The sequence below is a fragment of the Rhinichthys klamathensis genome, unplaced genomic scaffold (assembly GCF_029890125.1).
Source record: "Rhinichthys klamathensis goyatoka isolate OS25496 unplaced genomic scaffold, OSU_Roscu_1.1 h1tg000150l_1, whole genome shotgun sequence".
Lineage (NCBI taxonomy): Eukaryota > Metazoa > Chordata > Actinopteri > Cypriniformes > Leuciscidae > Rhinichthys > Rhinichthys klamathensis.
In genome coordinates this window covers 1,327,067-1,339,982 of record NW_026606685.1, presented here as the reverse complement: position 1 = coordinate 1,339,982, position 12,916 = coordinate 1,327,067, and the positions used below count along the sequence as shown (strand labels likewise).

General features: G+C 37.2%; 1 protein-coding gene across 5 annotated transcripts in view; it reads left to right on the top strand.

Annotated features, from left to right (window-relative positions):
- Positions 1-12,916, top strand: part of arhgap24 (Rho GTPase activating protein 24) — a 144,634-nt gene that overhangs the window by 107,762 nt on the left and 23,956 nt on the right. Inside the window, exon 1 of one of the 5 annotated variants that reach the window (XM_056258293.1) lies at positions 3,407-3,429. The exons of 3 other annotated variants lie outside the window; for them this stretch is intronic. The gene's annotated coding sequence lies outside the window, so the exon portion shown is untranslated. Of the gene's footprint in view, positions 1-3,406; positions 3,430-11,919; positions 12,074-12,916 lie in introns of those variants that run through there. One more of the 5 variants, XM_056258295.1, reaches the window with a different exon arrangement.

Genomic DNA, 12,916 nt, shown 5'->3' with positions numbered 1-12,916 from the left:
CTGAAGTGCTTTGTGTGGTTGCATTGCATTTAGGGTATTTTGTGAATGGTTGCTAAAACTTTGCTAAGTAGTTGCTAAGGCGTTGTGTTTTTCACGGCAACTCAATGTTTTCTGCTTAGTGTTTTTAGAATGTTGCAATTAGAGTGTTGTGAGTGGTTGCTAGGGGGTTGCTATACAGTTTCAAAGGTATTTTAAAGGATTTTCAGAGCATTGCAATGTAGTTGCGATGGCGTTGTGCAAGGAGTATTGGACATTTAAAAATTATAGTTTTTTCTAATTAAATCCTGTACACCTATAATTTTACAGAAAATATAATTAAAAGATAATTAAAAGAGAAACACCGTAGGATTAAAGTTTTATTGATGACACCATTCATCATTCTGGGCCACAGGCCAACCAGCTGTGCAGATGCTAAGGTGAAATGACACCATCTTTAGAAGCAGCCAAGGGCTCCACGTGACCTTGTGACTCTTGGAATGAGACTTTAGAAGTGTGAGGTTACTGACTTTGTACCTTAACATCTCTTCACAAACCTGACAAGAGATAAAAGACAGGGATGTAAAAGAGAGGCAAGGTGAGAAAGAGAAGACAAGGGGACATCTCCACCTTAAATTGCTTGATATCTTCCTCAGATCTGTCTGACATTCACCATATCCTCTCCACCCAACTATCTACTGACAGGTTTAGAAACCGATATTTTTTTTTTTACCACTAAAACTTTAAGCACCTTGGCTGAGAGAGTTGATAGAGTGGACTGTTGCTTTGGTTGTTTGTCCCCCTGTTAGCACTTTTGTTGTTTTCCCAAGCTTAAGCAATGCGATTAATTTGCTTCCTCGTTATGTGTGTTTTCTCTCTATCTGACGGATCGGCATACTTTGAGCAATTCAGCATTACTTACTGTATGTGCTACCAACCCTTCATAATATTGGTGAAAACCTGAGAAAAAACTCAGTGTACTCTGTAATAGCATAATACATTTTATACATTTTAATGGGACTCACTTCACAGACAGACTAATGTTCAGTTGATCCTGACCTGAACTGAGACACAGAGGCTGTTTGACCATTTGTCAAGATGACTTTTTTTTAAACTTGAGAGACATAATGGGACATGTTTCTGATATTGCTTAGAAAGAAAATTCTGATTCATTTGTATTGATTCATTGACTCATTTGAGTCAATTCACTTGTATTTGTTCATTGATTTGTCTGAATCAATTTAGTGTTTAATTTAATACACTATACAGAAGGTCTGTTAGATTTTACGTTTTTTTTTTTTTTGTTATAATATTTATTTAATTAAATACTGATGTTTTTATGAATATCTTTGATTACATTACATTGATTAAATGTTTGGGTTAATGAATTAGGTATTTCAGCTACCAAAGTACAGTACTTAGAGTCCAGTGAATTATGTGATAAATCGCCTTATTATTATTATTATTAATGTTATTGCTAAGAATATGATATTTATAACCAGATTTAATCACCAAAATTAAAGAACCAGTTCGAAAGAATATTTAATTCATGAAACAAAAGAGTTGAATCAGTATATTGGATGTATTTAATGGATTTCCAACTTGCTCGATTACTTGATTAAAAACACTGAATTGTAATTAAACAGCACTGTTTGAGTGTGTTTGGCAAAATCGGAAAGAATTATCTTATGAGTTTCTTTGCCTGAATAGTCAAAGACTATGGGAAGGTTACATTTGCCTCCACCGTTGGCATTCAGACATTCAATTCCTTCTGCTGCCATGAGCCGAGGTCTCATTCCATTCCAAAAAGCCACAAAACAATCAATGCCAATAAAGAACCTTTATTTTTAAGAGTGTATGACGACTTGCACTTCTGAGAACTCCGGAAAATCACGTTGGCTGTCGATGCACTCAAATAAAAGTATTTAAAGATAACAAAAATGACCTACACACTTTAAAGCACTTTAGAAACAGATTCTATGGCTCAGAAGTTGCATCGAATTTCATCTAAATGAGCAGGACATCTACTTCAGCTCCTTTACAATAGAGATTTGGCGTCTGTCCTCACAGGTGAGTGTGTATGTCTGGTCTCCTGTGCACTTTAGTGTGGTACGTACGCAAGTAGAGATTACTTTCACATACATACTGAGTTACAGTCATGAACCTAGCGACCACGTAACCATACACTCCAAAGCATACTCCCCCTGTCATTAAGACACATTGAAGTGCTCTGAGTGGTGTCATGTTGTAATGTCAGTGCTAGTTCATTGTGGTTGTCTTTTAGGGTGGTAACTATTCCGGTGGAGATGTATAGAGTTAAACAACTAGAGTTGCCTTTCACCTTTGGCTTGACCTGGTCTTTTCAACCTCAGTCTCAATGGATATCGAATGGGCTATAGATGAGGCTCTTCCGCCCCTGGAGTCAAGCTCGGCCTCTTATAATGGCTGATGGGAGCTTGTGGACGCAAGATGTGGGCGGAGCCTGTTGATATGAGTCTGTGGATCAGATAAACCCAGTCTCCCACTTTCCCCTTCTGGGGGGCACTGAAACCAGACCCTCGGACATGCACCGGAGGAGCTGGAGATTGTTCATTGTTCAAAGAGAGTTAAAGCATTTATCTGCAGTTGGAATGGCGACCAAGTCGGTTCCAACCTAAGAGTCCGCTTGAGTATTTAATCAGGTTGTGTGAAGATAGGTCTTCATCACACTCATCAGTGCCCTCGGGTTTTAACCTCATGTTATCTTAAACAAACTATGAGATTAGAAAGTTCTCCATTGATGTTTCTGGTTCGTGATGAGAATGGCAAAGATTGTGTAGTACGCTCCTTACCTCCTGAATTCTGAGGAAAACTTCAGCATTCCCTAATAAATATGCAGATGTTTGCAAACAGTGTGGGATGACCAGGAACATTGTCCTGAACCCCTGGGTCCTACAAAAACCGGTGTAAGTGGGCCATTATTACAAAATAACCTGATCAGGACCTGACTAGTTTAAAAGATATGCTATAAATAGCCACCCTAGACAGCCTTTATACAGAAAAAAAATCCTCTAAAACAATTTATTCAAAGCTTTGACTGACAGACTCTCTGGAGAAGGGGCTGTTTTCTCTTCTTCTCTTTTAAGAGATTCTGGGGCTGTTGAAACTCTCTATTGTTCACCGAGTAGAGTCACAGAGAGAGAAGTGGGTGTACCCGTCCCGACCCCCTCCCCTTCAGGTCTTTCTTCCCTCCTCCTCGGTCCTCACTATGGCCCATGTCTGCGCTCCTCAAGTCTGCAGGCCCATAGTCTCCTGTCCTGACAGACCCACTCTCCTTCCAGCTCTTCCCCACTTCTGAGCCCTCTTTTCTGGGATAGGTAGAGCAGGAGTGCTGCTTCATAATGGAGGTGGTGCAACAGGTTGGACATCAGCTATCTCCATTTGGGATATCCGAGTGTTTGTCTGCATCTGCAGGTAATTCTGCTCTTAATTGTTCAGCACTGCAGCTGAGAAGCTTTTTAGATGACAGAATTGTTTTTGGCTAGATTTGCTTCAAGTTCAGTTGTATTGATTTGTTCAGATTTTTCCTAGTAGTTTGTGTGCTTAATTGTTGTTTCAGCTTGTATTGTTATTCATATGATTCATAATTCAGTTCTAGTCACATTATGTGTGGAAACAAATCATTTAGGCCAGTCATTTTCTATAAATCATTTGGGTAAACTGAAGATTAATATCAACACTCACAGATGCCAGAATGGTTGTATTTGTAGAAATAAGCAGGTTTGGGCCCTTGCGTCTGTCTGAGTGGAACATTATTTATGAGTTTAAACTATTTCATGAACAACAAACTGTCTCTGCTTTCTTTCCCGCTCTCACTTTTTCCTCCAAACAGTCCTAGTTTCTGTGTTTCTTCATCATGATGTTCTCAGATGTGTTGATGGATCTCGGCTGTCTCGGAGTACCTCAGATGCTCTCTGTACAGCATGTGTTGTGTCCCTGTTAAAGTGATACAAAGCCATTAATATTTGCATGATATCCCGATGAATATTTCTTTGCGGCTCCCTTACGGCTTTTAAAAACAGTTCACAGTGGCTGAGAGGAGTTCAAGCTCAACCAGGATGTATGAAATATGTTATGTCTATCCTGGGCAAACAATGCTATACTGCAATTGTCCTTTTTCCTGCCAACTCCTGGTGCTTCCTTAGTGTACAGTGAGCATCTAAATCAAATATTTGTGGTGTTTCTCAACACTGTTTTGAGAAGAACATAAGAAAAAATCATTATCTGTATCTCTGCATTGTTGGTACGACCACAAAATGATTCCCATGTAACAATGGGCTTATTAATGTGGCTGTTTTGTTAATAAAATGGCTGTTGATCTTTGGGATTAGCGAAGTCAATGATGGGAACACACATAATGGAGCATTTAAGGGTGAGGGGGCGTTCCTGGAGAAGGTATGTGACAGTAATTGCTGCTCACTATAACCCTTTTGTTTGGTTCCACCTGGTTTGAGCCGTCTTATAGCTCAGGTCACTCATTAAAGAGCAGCCAAGCTCATATTTGACGAGACACATGCACAGGAAGAGACGTAAAGCACAAAAACATTATATATATATATATATATATATATTGTTATTACATTATATGTTTATAATCAACATTTTCTGCCATCTTGGATAGATTTTTTCCACTTGTTGTAATGCATGATGGGTTAAAAAGAAATTATCAAAAAGAAAGCTTCTTTTCTTGAAGTATTTGCACCAGGAGTGTGTATGATGCATTGACTAGATTTTTGGGACAGATCCTGAGTCTAAAGCCTCGGGTCTCATTGGTTTGGTTAGTCCCATGACAGTTCACTCTGCTTACTTTTAAAGTCCTGTGGCATGACAAGTTGTCTAGTCAGTTCAGAAGAGCCGTCTGCCCATCGCCCCATGCCATCAGTGGCAGATGGTGTGAGTTTTGAGTTGTTAAAATCTCAGGGTACCTCAAACACAGACACTGACCCAGAGACTGGAAGTCTGAACAGAGTGTCTGACTGCAGCTGTCACAGACACTTTAAGACTTTAATTAGAGGACTGTCAAGGAAGAGTCCCATTTTCTTTCGATCCTATAGTAACATAAAACATATATTATCTCCTTTTCTTAATATTGCATTCAAACTGTTGCTGCCCATATATTGTATATGACAACTCTGAATAGTTTTAGCATGTTATTGAAGTTTTAGCATGTTATCTTGGAGGGCTAGATCTACCATGCTACTGCTGCTGATTATTGCTGCAGAACAAGTATGAAGTGAGCATGTAAGAGATATGCTGCTGCTGCTGCATAACTAGACATACATAAATCCTAGATCTAGGCAGGTGGAGCTGGGGGAGGTGGAGGGTTTCAAAGACTAGCTTACAGCAAACAATGAACCAGACTATTTAAATGTTGAGTAAGCAATCTCATTGGCTGCAAGATTAGCAAAGGCCAATCAGCATGTGCCATGAGGTAATGATGTGATTGCTTCCGGATTGCATGTGAAGGACCTATCAGCCTGCGCCCTCTAGAGTTTCATTAGATATATTTTTCACCACAGATGAATCTCTGTGTGATGCAGTTAGCAGAAGCTAAAAATAAAGATGCCTTTGTCTCTTTCATTTAGTGTTGTCAAAAGTACTGACTTTGGTACCAAGTCGGTACTGGAATTTTAAAAATGTGATGTTACCAGCATTTCCCTCATTTTGAGCACTATTGAACACATGGGAGTGTTGGAATCAGCTGATCCGTCTATCAGTGGATATATTAGGGATCTGCCGATAGGCGCCTGTGCTTTCCATCGCTCCCGTGTGTATCTGTGTAAGCGCTTTGAAGCGTTGATCATTGTAGCCAATCACAGACATATATGTTGAGCGTGTGAACACAATGGCCAATGAGAGACATATGTTGAGCACATGAATGCAATGGCCAATCAGAGGTGTTTAAGAGTCCATTCAACAGTGCTCAAAATGCTAGAGGGGAACTGGTGTTTCAGTACCGACTTGGTACCAAGTTCGGTACTCTTGACAAAACTACTTCCATTTGAATCTGCCAACAACTCTTATTTCTGTAGTTCAGGAATGTCACTGTAGAATATTCCACTGGCATCTGCCAAATCACAAATGTTATTTGTCATGAAGGTCAGTAGATTAGGAATGGGCATGGAGCAACTTCTCACAGTGTCAGGAATGGACAACAGAGAATAGCGCCATTTTCTTGGGAATGGGATTGCTGAAAACGGCCACCTTTGGAGATATAATCCTGTTTATTGGTCAAATCTCCTGACAAGCATGAAGTCTCCCTGCTATCTTTCACTTTCCCCTGTAGTTCTTGGTTTATCTCATACTATGTTTTCTCAGACAGCAGTGTGAGATTGACATAGTGCCTTTGATTGGATTTACTGGCGGAAACAATGGCCTGGGTTATCTGATTGGTAGAGAGCAGGGACTGTGATTAGCCAGTGATTCACTTTATCTGTATACGTACCTTCAGATTAGTTCACTCATATTGCCAGTAGTGGAAAAGGCCATTGGGTTTACAGGCTAATCATTTTTCTTTTATGATAAAACTAAATTACCCATCTGTCACAAATAGTGTCAATTTAAGAAGTATTAAGTGTTAAGGTGTAGTCACTCGAGGATTTGAGCATGCACAGTTACTTTAAACCTGCAGGGAATTTGGGCAGCAGAATAAGTTTAATAAATATTAAATATACAGTGTTGGATGTAATGCATGAATTACAAAATGTAACATGTTTAAATGTATCTTTTTTTATGTAACCTTCTCCCTTTAAATACTTTGGTCAGTTCAAGAATAATTTATGCAATTTTATATTATTTATTTGAAAGAATTAAAAGAGCAGGTTTTTGTCTATCCTTGTTTTGAGGTTGATATGGGCTTTTAATGCAATATTTTTACCAAAAAAGTAATTGGTACAGTAATCTAATTACAGTGTTGAGGATGTAATTAGTAGCTAGTTATTCATTTCTTTTTAAGAGTAACTTACCCAACATTTTTTTTGTATTGTTAAATAATAATTTAATATAATTTAATTTAATTTATATATTATTATTTATAATAATTTATCGATCTTTTTTTACATTTTTAATCATATTAATATTAATTATTTTGGAATTGAGCATGTCAAATTATTTAGGACAATAAACTTGGCCAACAAGATGTACAAAATGTACTGCATGCTTTTGTTTTTAATAAATACTTATAACTAATTATTTTTTGTTTTTGTATCATTGAATTATTTAATTTAATTGAATTAATAAAATACATATTATATTTTATTATTATAACCATGTGATCATATTAATGTTATTTATTGATATTGATATTCAATTTTATTACATACTAAATTATTTAAATAATGTACATTTTGAATCATTGTAAATTATCAAAATATCCATATTAATGGAAGTCTAGTGTGACAGCATTATTAGAAAAGCAGTTTCCTCATTCGAAAACTATGATTAAGTTTGTGTAAACTGATTATGTTTATGCCACGTATCTGTTCAACTTGGTCTCTCGATCATCCGTAATAAAAGGACCGAGTCAAATGGGATTGCATGTTAATTAAGTGCTGGATTTATTCCATGACTTTCTAAGATCTAGTTTCTAAATGGAAACATATCTTCTGACTGCTGCTTGGGCTGTTGGACAGGCAATCCATCAAATTCTCATCAATTATGTTTCATATTTATCATGACGGTGAGTCCAAATCTCTACATTATTCGGTTTCGTAGGCTATCGCAGGAAAATGATGTCTCTGTGCGCAAATGATAAGCTTTTGAGATCACTACCTGGTTTATTTACATATTAAATGTGGTTATTATTAGACATACACTCTGGACATAATGAAAATGTTTTGTTTTATGTACTTAGACTAATGGAGACATGTTTACTGCGTAAGCCTTGCCATGGGTTGTAAATCCAAGTTAAGATTTTTAGGCCCAAACACAACAGACTGTTTATGAGTCTAATAATCCTTCATGCCACACTCCTTATCAAGACTGTTTTACAAAGGTTGCGATATGCAATTGCAGCAGCTGTAATCTTAATGACGTAATGCTGAATAATCTATTGCGATGTGCAGTAGAGCGATATGATAGCGGTATGACAGCTACAAGAATTGATTCAGTATGTCACTGGACTCAGAGTGCAGCTTTCCGTGCAACAACATCAATCATTCATGCAACATTAGTACTAGGAGACAGAGTTCGTCCCTGAGAGCCCATAAGCATTGCTGTATTACTAAGACTTGGAAAGAAAGCACAGAATAGAGTAGGTGAAATATGTTTTGTTTGCAGGAGTCATGGAACTGCGGCTAAGTTGCTATAGTTTAATGGAACATGCTAGCTAGAGATTACTGTAAACATTCCACTTCATTCCTTTGCCACGGCAACAGAGGTGCATCACCATGGTGATTCCCTGACAACAGACAACAGTAAACAGCGATCATGAAACCCCTTGCAGAACTATAATGACTGTATGCATCTTAAAATTAGGGAGAACCAGTCGCTTTTGGGCTCATTTTAGCCAATCATCATCAAAAATGGTATAATAAGCTGTCACTGGGATTGTACCCTTAAAAAAAGGTTCTACTATTTACCATTTAGGTACTAATATGTGGACTTTTAGTACCAATATGTAGCCTACCTTAGAGGATCTAATATGCACTCTTTAGGTACAAAGGTGCATCTTTTGAAAAGGTACTGCCCCAGTGACAGCTTTTGTACCTTTTTTTTTTGTTTCCTGAAAGTGTATAGGCCTATATTCTGTGCCCAAAAGTCAATGTTTTGGGTTTTTCATACATGAAATTGTTAAAGTTCGTACATCGTAAATATGCAAATAAGAACTTTTAACTCAGAGTTAAGAGTTCTTATTTGCATATTTATGTGGTAAATCACTATAGCTCTCATTCACTAATAATAACATAGATTGTTTCGTAGATGTACGTTACTTCTCACGAAAAAATTTCTCAACACCTCTGCGTACGCACAAGAATTTGTTCTGAACCTCGTTCTGATGTCAATGATTTTGGAGTGTTTTAAATGAGCGAGCGCATTTGCATAAGACACGCCAAAACCATCTCCATATAGGGACTTTCCACACTTCTTTTCCCTCATAGCCTTTCAGTACTCTCAGCAAAAAGATGACGCTCTCTAAACATGTACAACTCAAGCTATTTCATCTTAACACAATTATACGATTGTTGCGTATGTGTGGTTTCAGTTGTTCCCATTTTTTTTGTACTTTTAGAATAACAAAAGTTATTGGTAAATCATGATTTATTTGTAAAAACAGTCAATGAACTTAGTGAAAACTTAGTGAATGAAACCCAGCGACTGGACCAGCGATGCAAAAAAAACGTTTTTTTGTTGTTGTTGTTTTCATTTGTCGCTAATTACTCACTGCTGTATTCCAGCATGTCTTCTTGGTGATATCACATGCTAAATATTGACATATTATCGCTGATAGAGTTAATGTTGTTATAGGCTGTTAAACCTCTCAATCAATTTTAGTCATGGAGGGATACATTAAAGATAAATGATTAATGCTTTTCTGTGATTGTGATTCTGTGCATTTATGTTGATGTGCATTGGAAAAATACAAGTGTGAGACATTGATTAACCCAGAGTTAAAGTGGCGTTAAAAAGGCAGTTCATACAGAACTAATTTCTGGGTTGAAAAGTGGAATTTAAAAAAAATTATTTGAACTTGACTGTCACAATTTTTACAATGCGAAAGGCTCTGCAAAAAATGAGCTCAATGGTTAAAGACATGCAATTAGCTCATATTTACATAGAAAAACAATGCAAACGTAGTGCATGGGAATGCAAGGGTTATAGTGTAAAAAGCGCTTTTAGTTTGTATGTATTTCCTTTCCATTGTGGCTATCTTGCACAATATAATGGGTTATATAAGACTTTTTTTCATGACCAGGTCATTAGATCAGAGGAGGCTAACACCATGTTCCAAACAGGAAGCAATAAATCACTTCTCTTTCATAATAGTCTTAAGTTTTTGTCCTAAGAAACCATGATTGTGACAATTTAGCAGCATTACTCTAGGTAGTCCGTCCGCAGTGAAATCCCATTGGTTGAAAGTCTTGATCTTATAGCAGTATTAAACATCAAATGTGTTCTGATTGGCTGTGAATGTGTGGACTAGTTAAAGTCGGCATGGAACAGATGTTGCGATAGTCTTTTCTTTCCTATACGTATATCTGAGTGAAACGGCTTCTCGGACAAGAAGTAAAAAATGTAGGGCGGGGCTTGATTTTGTCCAATGGGAATTGGTTGGATGGTTGTGGTGTGCTATTGCTGTGATGTCATGTGACTGACAGGTTGCCCCGCCCTCGCGCCAGTAAACATGTCATCAGAGAAGAGAATAGATGTTGCGGCAAGAGGGATGGGAAGTTATTTTGAATTTCATGAATTTAAAAATAAATAAATAATGACTTGCATATAATTTTTTTTTATTATTATTAATTTCAATAATTATTCCATAACAAACACTTGTCCATTTTTATTTCATGGTGACTTTAAGATCTCTTTACTCACTTTTGAATCATAAGTTTGAGTGTATTTTCTTGTTAATTATTTGCATTCGGGCAGTCACCATAAAATATCCGTCCTGGATGTTATGGAGGAATAAACAGGAAGGAGCAGGAAAAAGGAGGTCACTGGGTTTGTTGCATTAAAAGGAAGGCAAGTCACTTCTTCCTGTTACTCATGTCTGTAAAGGTTATATGGGCTCTTTGGTGTCCTGCTCTGAGGAAAGAAACAGAAAGAGTCAAAGTCAAACTCCTTCAGGAGTCAAAGTATGTTTGCATAACAATCCGTTCACACAGCGCAGCCTGCGAATGCCTCAGACAGCTGCGTCCTAAACACCAGTGACATCTGAATAAAGACCTTCAGTTGATTATGTCAGCGCAGTTGCTGTTAAACCCACAAGCATGCGTGACAGACGTTAGCTCTAAGATTTACTGTACTATAAAACCACTATCTTGAAGATCTCATTTATTTTAATGAGATGAATGAGAGTTTGTGGGTCACCTGCTACTAACCGACTTACTGGACGGACACATGGTACACACAGACACACTTAAGGAGGAAAGATATTGCTAATCGGTTTACTCATGGTGAATGCAAAGATGAGTAAGTTCAGAAACACTGGAGCGGTTGTTCAGGACATCCTGAGGAAGGAGGGTGTGCGTTTCTAAATCAGGGAAACAGGAAAAATGCAGGGAATTCTGCATAGATGACTGAACAGGGAGTCGGTCATGACAGATAATGCTTGTGTGTGTGTGTGTGTGTGTCAGAAGGTCAGGATGACTAGACTAGACAGTTTTATATGTTTTGCATCATGAAAAGAAATGAATGCTCCATTTAACTAATTTATAGTGTGCAATAAGTCTTGTTTGCCCTTATAAAAAATTACTATGGTAACCACTATATTGTTGTAAGCTTTTATTATTCCCTCATTATTTTAGTGCATTAATAAAACATTACCCAATAATAATAAAATCATATAGCTAGCTATTAATATGAATTAATTTCTTTTTTTTAAGTCAGTTTCTTTATACCTTAAAGGCTTTGCTTCAAATAAGGATAATAAAAAAGCAATTGAAAATTTCCACCATTATTTCGCAGGTAAAAAAAAAAAAAAGTGAACAATTACACTGACTAAACAGGGACACAAGAGGTAGCCTAAGTTACCACATTGGGAATGTGCCATTAAACATCATATCAGCTTTTCAGCAAAGTGTAAACTATGAAAACTGTGAAAGCAAACTATGATATTAAGAAAACGATGAACAAAATATAAACTAAGTAGCTCAACTCAAGTATCAGTCTGTATGACGTCACGCAGCTCTAAACGCCAAACAAACAGCGTAGTGGCAGCGAGCGCGTGAGGGGAGGGACTGACAGCGCTGGTAATCCTATTGTGTCTCGCGCAGCCGGTGCGCGAGGTGCTGGTGTGTAGAGCAGTGCGCGCGGCCGTTTGGAACATAAGTGGGATTTATTTCTGCAGTACTTTGAGTCCATACGTATGTAACAACTACCCGCACCTGGAAGCCTAAGGGTTAGTATGCATACTGAGGCGTTATTTTAAAGTTTTGGCTTGTGTGGTGGTTTCATTTTGAAGCGCGCAAAATCCTGAACGCTGTTAATGTTGCGTGTGTGATTTTACAGAGTGTAAACAAGACTGGATTTATGTACTGAATTCGCAAATGTGGGCATTTGCATGTTAAATATAGAGGGGAATCTAATAGAACGCGTTTGTTCTTGCGTTTAAAAAAATAGACGTAACGCAAGCCTCCCGAGACGCGTTTTAAAAGTTGAACTATTTTTAACACTCTACCGCATGTTGCATGCATTACGAAAGTAATGTTAAACAAATTTTTTTTTTTTTTTTTTTTTGGAGAATGGATTTGACCTTATTCCTAAAATAAAACAAGTAATGTGTATCAGTTTAACAATATTTTACTGTGAAATGTATGAATCGCCTCATTATTTATGACGAAAATGACATTCCAATAATTACATTTGTTCAGGTTTTAATTAAAAAGTTAGTTCATTTTTGCTATTAGTTTGTATATTGGAATTTTGCATTATGTTAAGTTATATGACATTTGTGTTATTTAGTTCATATTTACTGTAGTAGCCTAAAGTTGTGTCATGTGGTGATGGTGTTTTTGTGGGTAACACTGTGCTCTATTTTAGTATTATTATAGTATTATTGACCACAGTTGCTGGAAGCACCAATTTGGTGAACTTGAAGTTTGGCTTTCCACATGTGTTATTATTAGCACAATTTACAGTAAGAAACTGATTTGATTAGCTCATGTATATTAACATTACATGATGCGTTGACATTACAGTTAAAAACTGAAATATAGAGCAAGCTAAGTACTCATTGCATCCA